This window comes from Cupressus sempervirens, chromosome 4 (genome assembly GCF_028749045.1).
Source record: "Cupressus sempervirens isolate cs-2001-9-10 chromosome 4, ASM2874904v1, whole genome shotgun sequence".
NCBI classification, from domain to species: Eukaryota; Viridiplantae; Streptophyta; class Pinopsida; order Cupressales; family Cupressaceae; genus Cupressus; species Cupressus sempervirens.
This window is the reverse complement of record NC_143121.1, coordinates 622,905,246-622,914,659: the sequence shown is the minus strand read 5'-3', so window position 1 is coordinate 622,914,659 and position 9,414 is coordinate 622,905,246. Positions and strand designations below refer to the sequence as shown.

Sequence of the window (9,414 nt, the reverse complement as noted above, 5' to 3'; positions counted from 1 at the left end):
TCTGCAAGTCTCACCATCATTTGGGTGCTATCTTTGGCATTGTAAGATATGCCTGGGTAGCTGTCAGTATATTTAATGCAGAGAAGTAATGGTGATTGGTTAGGATTAAGAAGCGAAGGGGTTGACAGGAAAGATGCCACCAAGGTGGCAGTGTATAGGCTGAGCTTTTGCATGGACTGAGCTCCATCCTTTTTCCAAACCTTCATTACAAATGCATCTGGTCACAGAGTTATTATACAGGGCCAATGCTTTAAAGGAATCAAAGTTGACGGCTGATGCATCGAATCTAGACCATTTTAATGGTGGGAGCTCCACATAAACTTTTTAAATTTTCAATTGAAGTGATGCTGTCAAGTTTGGATTTCCCATGGCCTTCACAACGAAAATGCTGTCTTGGATTGTTTTGGAGTTTTGGGAATTAATGGGTAGTGAGCTCTCCAATGCAAAGAATGCCATTCGTTGGGCCACTGATTATCTTCTCAAGGCTACTGCTCACCTAGGCATCATTTATGTTTAGGTTGGGGATCCTAACAATGACCACAAATGCTGGGAGAGGCCAGAGGACATGGACACTATTAGAACTGCATATAAGATAGATAGCCAAAACCCTGGCTCAGATGTAGTTGCTGAAATAGCTACAACACTTGCTGTTGCATCCCTTGTGTTTAGAAAATTAGACCATGCCTATTCCAAGAGACTCATTCATACATCCATGATGGTTTTTGATTTCGCTGACAAGCACAGAGGACCTTACAACAACTCTTTGCAGTCTGTAGTCTAGCTACCAGGATGAACTGCTATGGGGAGCTGCATGGCTGCACAAGGCAACAAAAAATGCCAAATATTTGAACTATGTTCATGCATATAGCCAGAATTTAGGAGTTGATGAATCAGACAATACATTTGGGTGGGACAATAAGCATGTTGGAGCCCGAGTGCTTTTAATAAAGGAATTCCTGATAGGAAAAGTGAAGTCTCTCCAAGACTACAAAGGTCACGCTGACAACTATATCTGCTCCATTCTACCTGGAATGCCAGGATTTGGGTCTAAATACACAACGGGAGGACTTCTCTACACATTTCCCACTGCTAATCTGCAGTATGTTACATTTGGATCTTTCATACTTTTGACCTATGCAAAATACTTCACCACCTCCAAACATCTTGTGTCTTGGAGAAATTCAAGACCATAATTTTTACACAAATGAGTAATTTGGCTGTGAAGAATAAAGCCGTCAATCTTGGGCAAGGTTTCCCAAATTTTGATGGTCCTAAATTTGTCAAGGAGGCTGCTATTCACTGAGTGGGAAAACTATGGAGGCCATGAATCTTTTTTGACAAGTCCAAGAGGCAAATATAAACCCAAACATAATTAGACGAGCACAAATAGCACAAGCTTTGGCAATAGAAGTAACTATTGTTCCACCTTCTAGACTTATGGCTTTAATTGGTCAATCTTTGAAGTGGCAGAAACACCAAGTATTGCTTCCCCCAGGTACACAATTTGACATTTTTAGGGGAACAGCTGCAGTGAAGGCAGACGAGGAAGAAATATATTCAACAACACTAGGACACACTATAAATTTTGGTAAGCAAAGCCACCCAGAATGTGCTCGCTTTTCCCCTGATGGACAGAACCTTGTTTCATGCTCAGTTGATGGATTCATAGAGGTCTGGGACTATATCAGTGGGAAAATTAAGAAGGATCTTCAATACCAAGCTGATGATGCCTTTATGATGCATGATGATGCAGTTCTTTGTGTTGACTTCAGTCGCGATTCAGAGATGTTGGCTTCAGGCTTGTGGGAAATGCCCTTATAGACATGTACACCAAATGTGGTAGAGTTGAATATGCACGTCTGGTGTTTGGAAAAAAATGGCTCATAGAGATGTGATTTCAAGGAATGCAATTATTGGGGGGTATCAAATGCATGGACATGGGGAGGAAGCCCTGAAACTTTTTGATGAAATGTGACAGCAAGACGTGAAACCCAACCATATCACCATCATTGTTGTCTTGTCTACTTGTAGTCATTCAGGGCTTGTGGATGAGGGTTGGAGACATTTCATCTATAAAGAAAACTTAGATTTACACAAGCAATTAATTGAGACAACATTACTAATGTTTCCCAAAATACAAGATATCTTTCAAGTCAATGTAAACTACTTTCGAATGCCTAAGAAATCAAATACAGAGTATAAACCTTCACAGGCTATGTCTCAGGGCTGGTAAATGTTTATACTTGAAGCTCTGCTTATATATCTCAATCTTTTGTATGGCCGTGATACGTTGGATGGTTTTAGGAAGCAGTGTGTACTATATCTGAGACATGTAACTCTTCTTGCTTACAGAACTAACCTTATACGAGAGGAAGTTTGGGTAACAAGATCTGGAATAATTAAAATTAAAAGTTATGAATAAGGACGCTATGGAAATCCTACCACTCAGGTCGCAGAGGAAAAAAAATTAGTGCACTTGAGGGAGCAGAGACAACCTTATTATTGGCCTCAGGTATGTCCTTGTTTTGGACAGCATGCCGCTAAAACAAGAGAAAAATAATTGATATCTAGATAGGAAAACCCTTTGGCGACAAGCCTTCCAAAGGGGGTTAGATGAAAACTAATATAAAATAAGAAGTAACTTGCACAAATTAGAGCAAACAAAAGTTAATCAGGTTTGCCGGTAAACCAGCCAAACCCAAAAAAAATTCATTTTCTTCCATCTTAAGAAGATTAAAAAAAAATTAGTGAAATCTCTCTCAAGAGTCTCCTTCGAATCGTACCTTCATGCAAACACTCAAAAAAAAGATTAAACAGCTCTGATACCATGTTAGAAATGGAAAAAGAAATATTTAAATAAGCAAAACCAGGAAAGAATCTAAGTGAGTTAATGCATGAAAAGATATTACCATAAGATAGGAGAGAGAAAGCTTCAAGATCCAACACCATGAGACAAGATATTTGGAAAGGGGAAAGCAAAGAAAACCCCTTGTGACATTATGAATGAGGCATGAAAAGCCTAAGAAGAAAGAGAGAGAGAGTAAGAGAGCAATTGCTCATACAATAATTGAGAAGAGGAAGAAACCTCATTGAGAAATGAGAGAAGAGGGTCATCTCTTAAATAGAGATGAGAGAGAGGAGTTAGAATGTAACTCCCATATCTATGAATGCCACCATTCATAAGTTTGTGAGGCCAAGTGTGAGATTCCTCTTAAGGAGGAATAATATAAATTACAAATTACAATAAATATTTGTCCTCACATATTCCACTAGATGACAAAATAAGATGTAGTGGAAAAAGGAATAAAAAGAAATATATTAGGATACCTTGGCCTATATCCTAATATATTATAACAATAAAGAAAGGAAGTCTAACCTTGGTTTATAAACACACTAAGGAAAGATTACAACTTCTAACAAAAACCTTAGCAACACTGTATGAAAAGCCCTTCGCTTCAAACAAGGTATTTCTCATGAAGCATTTATTTAATATGAAAATGGTAGAAGGTAGATCATTTAAATGAGTTGAATACTATTACTAGTTAGTTATCTTTTGTGGGTATCAATTTTGATGAAGAAATTAGGGCTCTCTTGATTTTGTGTTCTTTGCCTGAAAGCTAGAATGGCTTGGTAATGGTGGTGAGTAATTCTGTTCGTGGATCTAGTACCCTAAAATATGATGACGTGATCGGTGTTGTTTTGAGTGAGGAAACTCGTAGGAAATCCTCAGGTGGATCTACATCAAGAAGTGCTTTGAATGCACAAAGCAGGGATAGAACGACTGAGAGAGGAAGTAACTCTAGAAATCATGAAAAATCAAGAGGAAAGTCAAAGGGGAGGAGGTCTCAATTGAGAGGACCAAATGATTTCTAGTACTATGGGAAACCAGGGCACAAAAAGAAAGATTGCTGGAATCGAAAGAAAAATGAAGGAGATAAATCAGATGGAGACAAGGAGGCAAATGTGGTAAGTAAAAAATTCGAAGAGGATGCTTTGTTTCTATCTTTAGAAAGTGTTGATGATTCATGGGTTTTAGATTCTAGTGCTTCATTTCATGCTACACCTCATAGAGGTTATTTCATTGATTATGTCCAAGGGGATTTTGGGCTTGTTTATTTGGGGGATAATGAACCCTATCAAATTGTTGGAAAGGGAAAAATTAAGATTAAGTTGCAGAATGGGAATCATTGGCTACTACATGAGATAAGACATGTTCCAAGGTTGAGTAGGAATTTAATTTTAGTGGGGCAACTCGGTGATGAGGGTTGTGTAGTTACTTTTAATGATAAAAATTGGAAGGTTTCAAAAGGTTCCCTTGTAGTAGAAAAAGGTGTGAAAGTAGGCACCTTATATCTTTGTACAGGTCATATTGTTCCTTCTACTTTGACTGTTTCAGAGAAAAATGAATGTTCAAAAATAATTGCTGTAGTTGAGCAGGGAGAACAAATAGCTACTAAAGATTCTGATACAATGTTGTGGCACAATATACTTGGGCACATGAGTGAGAAAGGTATGAAAGTACTTCACTCCAAGAAAGTTTTTCCAGGTCTAAAATGTGTTAATATGGATTTCTATGAAAGTTGTGTGTATGGAAAACAAAAGAGAGTGAGTTTTGTAAAGATGGGAAGGAAAACAAAAAAGAGAAATTAGAGCTCGCATACAGTTGTATGGGGACCAGCTTAGGTATCTTCCCTTGGTGGCTCTCATTATTATGTTACATTAATTGATGACGCAACTAGAAAAGTATGGGTTTATTTCCTTAGACAGAAATCTGATGTATTTCAAACTTTTAAGACATGGAAATGCTTGGTTGAAAATGAGACTAGTAAGAAATTAAAATGTCTCAGATTTAATAATGGTGGTGAGTATTGCAGTCATGAATTTGAAGATTATTGCTCCTCTAATGGTATTCATAGATAGAAAACTATTCCAAGGACTCTACAGGAAAATGCAGTGGCTGAACGCATGAACATGACTATAATGGAGTGTGCAAGGAGCATGAGGTTGCATGCTGGGTTGCCCTTACACATGTGGGTGAAGGCTGTCAATACTACAGTATATTTGATTAATAGAGGTCCCTCTACTCCTCTGGTCTATGGTATTCCAGAGGAAGCATGGACTGGTAAGAAGGTGAGTTATTCTTTTCTCAAGACCTTCAGTTGTGAAGCTTTTGCTCATATAGACTTTGAAAATAGAACCAAGCTAGAAGCTAAATCAAAGAAATGTGTCTTTTTTGGATATGGCATTAATGAATTTGGTTATAGGCTTTGGGATTTTGAAAATCATAAAATTGTAAGAAGCTGGGATGTCATATTCAATGAGGAAGTGTTGTACAAAGATCTGTTGTAGCAACATGAGAAGAAAGAAGATGATTATGTAGTGCTGGATGATACTCCAAAAGCTGATGTTCTAGCCATTCCTCATGATGTGCAACAACTGCAACAACAAATACCACACACACTAGTGAATGTTAGACAGTCAACGAGGCAAATTAGACTGCCACAAAGATTCTCTCCCTCTTTATATTCTATTTTACTTACTGATGCTGGTGAACTTGAAAGTTATGATGAAGCTGTGCAGGTGGATACTAAGATTCAGTGGGAGTCTTCAATGAAAGATGAAATGGATCTTTGTTGAAGAATAAGACATGGGATTTGTGCAAGTTGCCTGCAGGTAAAAAGGGTTTATAGAATAAGTGGGTTTACAGGTTGAAAGAAGAGGAAGGAGGTAAGAAAAGATTTAAGGCTAGGTTAGTTATAAAAGGATTTGCACAGAAAAAGGGAATTGACTTTGATGAGATATTTTCTCCTATTGTTAAAATGACTTCTATTCATACTGTTTTAAGTCTTGTGGCTACTAAAGATTTGCATTTAAAATTTTTTGGGTCGTGGCCGACATTGTAGCTGACATATTATGGCCGACATATGGCCGACATGTTGTAACCATAAAATGACATAAAATACTTTTATAAAAAGGTTTAGGGTTAGGTATTTTCATTATGTTGTGATGCAAAATTGCTTCTTGCAACGGTATTGAGCTATAAAGGATTACAGATTGTAATTAGGTTGTAATCACTAGATTGTAATAATATTAGACTTGCTATTTGGTGGACGTAGCCCAGGGATTGGGTGAACCACGTTAAATCTTGGTGTCTTGTGTTCATTTCTGTGTGGTCTATTATTTTTTGTTATTGGTTATATTTGCATGTAGTTTTTATTTCTGTCCGTGCTTTATCCTAACAAAAGGTTTTTCCAATAAACGAAAAAATAACTCATTCAATTAATAAAATGATAAACAAAGATCTTGGTAGAGAAATAATAACAATAATATGCTAAATGATGGAGAAGTAGAAGAAAACAACATTAAACCATAGATTTACCCCTCTCCGAATCAACATTCTCTCAGTGCCAGTAACACTATAAACATACCTACCAGCCAAGATACACAATGACAAGAAATTTTTTGTCCATTATATCAATGAAACAATGCTACTTCATCTGCACAAAATACTCTTAATCAACAAGTAGCCTACAATCAAGCTCCTCCACCGAAAGGGTATAAGTCTATCAACCCACATAGAGTATACACTCCTATAGGTGAGACACATGAAAGAGATTTCTAAAGATTCTTGGCTAATGAGATAATTATCACACTACCTAAAACTAGGCCATATGAACCACAAGTCAAACACTCATGGTGGAATGAAAAACATTTTTGTGCCTATCATCAAAATCAAGGGCATTTCACTAATAACTATTTTTCTCTTAAGGGAGTTATCTAAAAAGTAATTGATTATGAGACCATCAAAGTTAATAGTGTTTGTACCAATAAAGACCATGTTGTATTCAAAAATCCCTTCATAATCCATGAAAATGGAGAGTCTTCCAATAATAAATAGAACAAACTTTCCAATGAAAAGATCAATTACACCCATAATTACGATAACAAAATCAACATACTATCCGGATTTGATGAGGTTGTCAATGTTATAATTGTCAAAGATAAACACAAAAAAGAGACTTTGGATGCCATCACCTAAGGTCAAGTCTCTAAAGTAGTCTTGCTAGGGACAACCACCAATTTAGATCAATCCACCACAAGCTCTACCATCTCCAAGTATAGTTTGGTCAATTAGCTACTAAAAGCCCCTACTCATATCTCCATTTTTGAGTTGTTATAGATATCTCTGGAGCATAAAGGGATCCTAACTAAAGGCCTAGTACCCAATGATCTAGACATCAATAGAATCCAAAACATAGTGAGTAATTTCATTGCATCCCATCATGTATCCTTCTCTGAACAAGATAAGATGTCCTTTTCCCAACCCCAAAATTTTCCTTTATATATTGAGGTCTTTGTGTATAGAAATAGAGTGAAGAAAGTATTAGTTGATGATAGGGCCAGTTTAAACATTTGCACCCTAAACTTGGTAAGAGTACTAGGATACACAAAAGATGTTGTTGACTAGAACAAAAAATCACAATCAAGGCTTATGATGATGAAGAAAGATCCTCTAAAGGGATGGTCATCTTGCCAATATGTATTGGCCTGATTGTGAAGGAAATTGTCTATCAAGTTCTAGACTTGAAGTTAACCTACAACATCTTATTAGGAAGAGCATAGATACATGACATGAAAACTATTCCTTCTACTTACCATCAATTTTTAAAGTTTCCTTATTTGGGTCAAGAGGTAACCATACCTGAGGACTAGAATTACACACAATATTGCAACTCTCTTTTTCCTCATAACATGGAAGAAATCCCCATCACCACAAGCAACACCAACTAGTCTATGACAGGAGAGACTTCAACCTCCATAAATCAAGACAACAACCACTCTTCCACAATGAGTAAGGGAAAATATAAAGTTGTTTTTTCTAGTGCCTTAGTCCTATCACATCTCCTACCAAAAGACTCCAAACACAAATATTATGGGGAGATGAGTTGCTTGATAAAGGAATGCAAATGAAAATGCAAGATTTGATGCAAAGCATTGGGAGAATACTTAGTTTCTTTATTTGACCTACAAACATGTCCTAATTCTCATGGAGTACCAACTTCAACTGCTCCTCCTCAACCCTACAATGAAGACTTTTTCAAAGGTAGCAATACAAATCCAAGCATAAAAGCAAGAGGATACAAAATATCAATATTTACCCCAACCTTTTTGGAAGAGGTTATTAATTAATGAAAAAAATGGGCTATTCTATTGAAGGACCTTTCAAAAGAGGCACATGAATTGTTGAACCACTTGAAGCACATTTTAGGCCAAACAAAATTAAAATAGGGGTGGGATATTTAGAGGAAGAACATGAAATTTTACCACTCTATCCCCGGTCACCACCTCTTGATAAGCCACAACCTAAACATAGGAGTCCCTCCTCCTCCACCTTGATTTTGGTATCTAAAGATAGAGGCACCATAAATTAGGGGGCATCCAATCTAGAGAATGCAATCTTATCCTTCCATGATATCCCCCTCATAGAAGAACCACTCTTGAATACCACCAATAATGAGGATGATGATGACTCCACCTAGTGGGAACTTAATTCCTTATCTCAAGAATCTACCCATAAAAAATAATGTGAGGTGATTCACATTTCCACCTAGAGAACACTACATAATAAGAATCTTCTTCCAGCTTAGATTCCATATCACCACAAAGAGCCACTTTACACCAGGATTGTTTAGAAACAAATGTGGAACAACCACGTGATCTTTAAAAAAAAATTAGATACATGACATGCACTTTTAATGGCCACATGATCTTGTGCCACATAAGGACAATGAACCTAATAATGAATTCCACTTGCAGACCCATTTTTTGGATTTCTTTCTAGTAGAAGTCGAAAGTGAGGATAGTGAGAAACTCAAAGACCTTAATTTGCTAGATAGTTTAGGGGAAGCCCATGTCATAGACCTACATGATACAATGTGTAAGCCATTAAATGAGGTCATGTCCTTAATCAAGTCAAACCATATCAATACCTTGAGTCATTACCCTTAACCCATACCAAGCTTATCAACTAGGAAATAACCAAGCCTCATGATATCCCTAATTTCAACACTGACAAAGACATCTTTATCTACCTCAATGTGGTTGAACCATCTTCGAAACTAGAACCAAGGAAAGCACTGATGAATAGGTCAAATATCAACTATCTTACTTACATGAGAAAAAATCAAGCATATTAGAGTTTTAGCAATCCAAACCACATTGTGGTGGGTCTAGATGTAAAAATACAAGAAACCAAAAGTGATGTCTCTAAGGGTGAAAATCCAATTCTAGCACCCAATGATGAGATAATTGATACTTTACCTAAATATTTAGAAGAAAGGTCATCCATTTTGATCGAGCCAATAGAAAAGGTCAACATTGGGACAGAGACAAAACCTAGGATTATTCATCTAG

The 9,414-nt window shown here is 36.8% G+C and overlaps 1 pseudogene; it reads left to right on the top strand.

Moving 5' to 3' along the window:
• Positions 1-349: 349 nt before the first annotated feature.
• Positions 350-1,193, top strand: LOC149562760 (endoglucanase 1 pseudogene; annotated as a pseudogene).
• Positions 1,194-9,414: the final 8,221 nt, after the last annotated feature.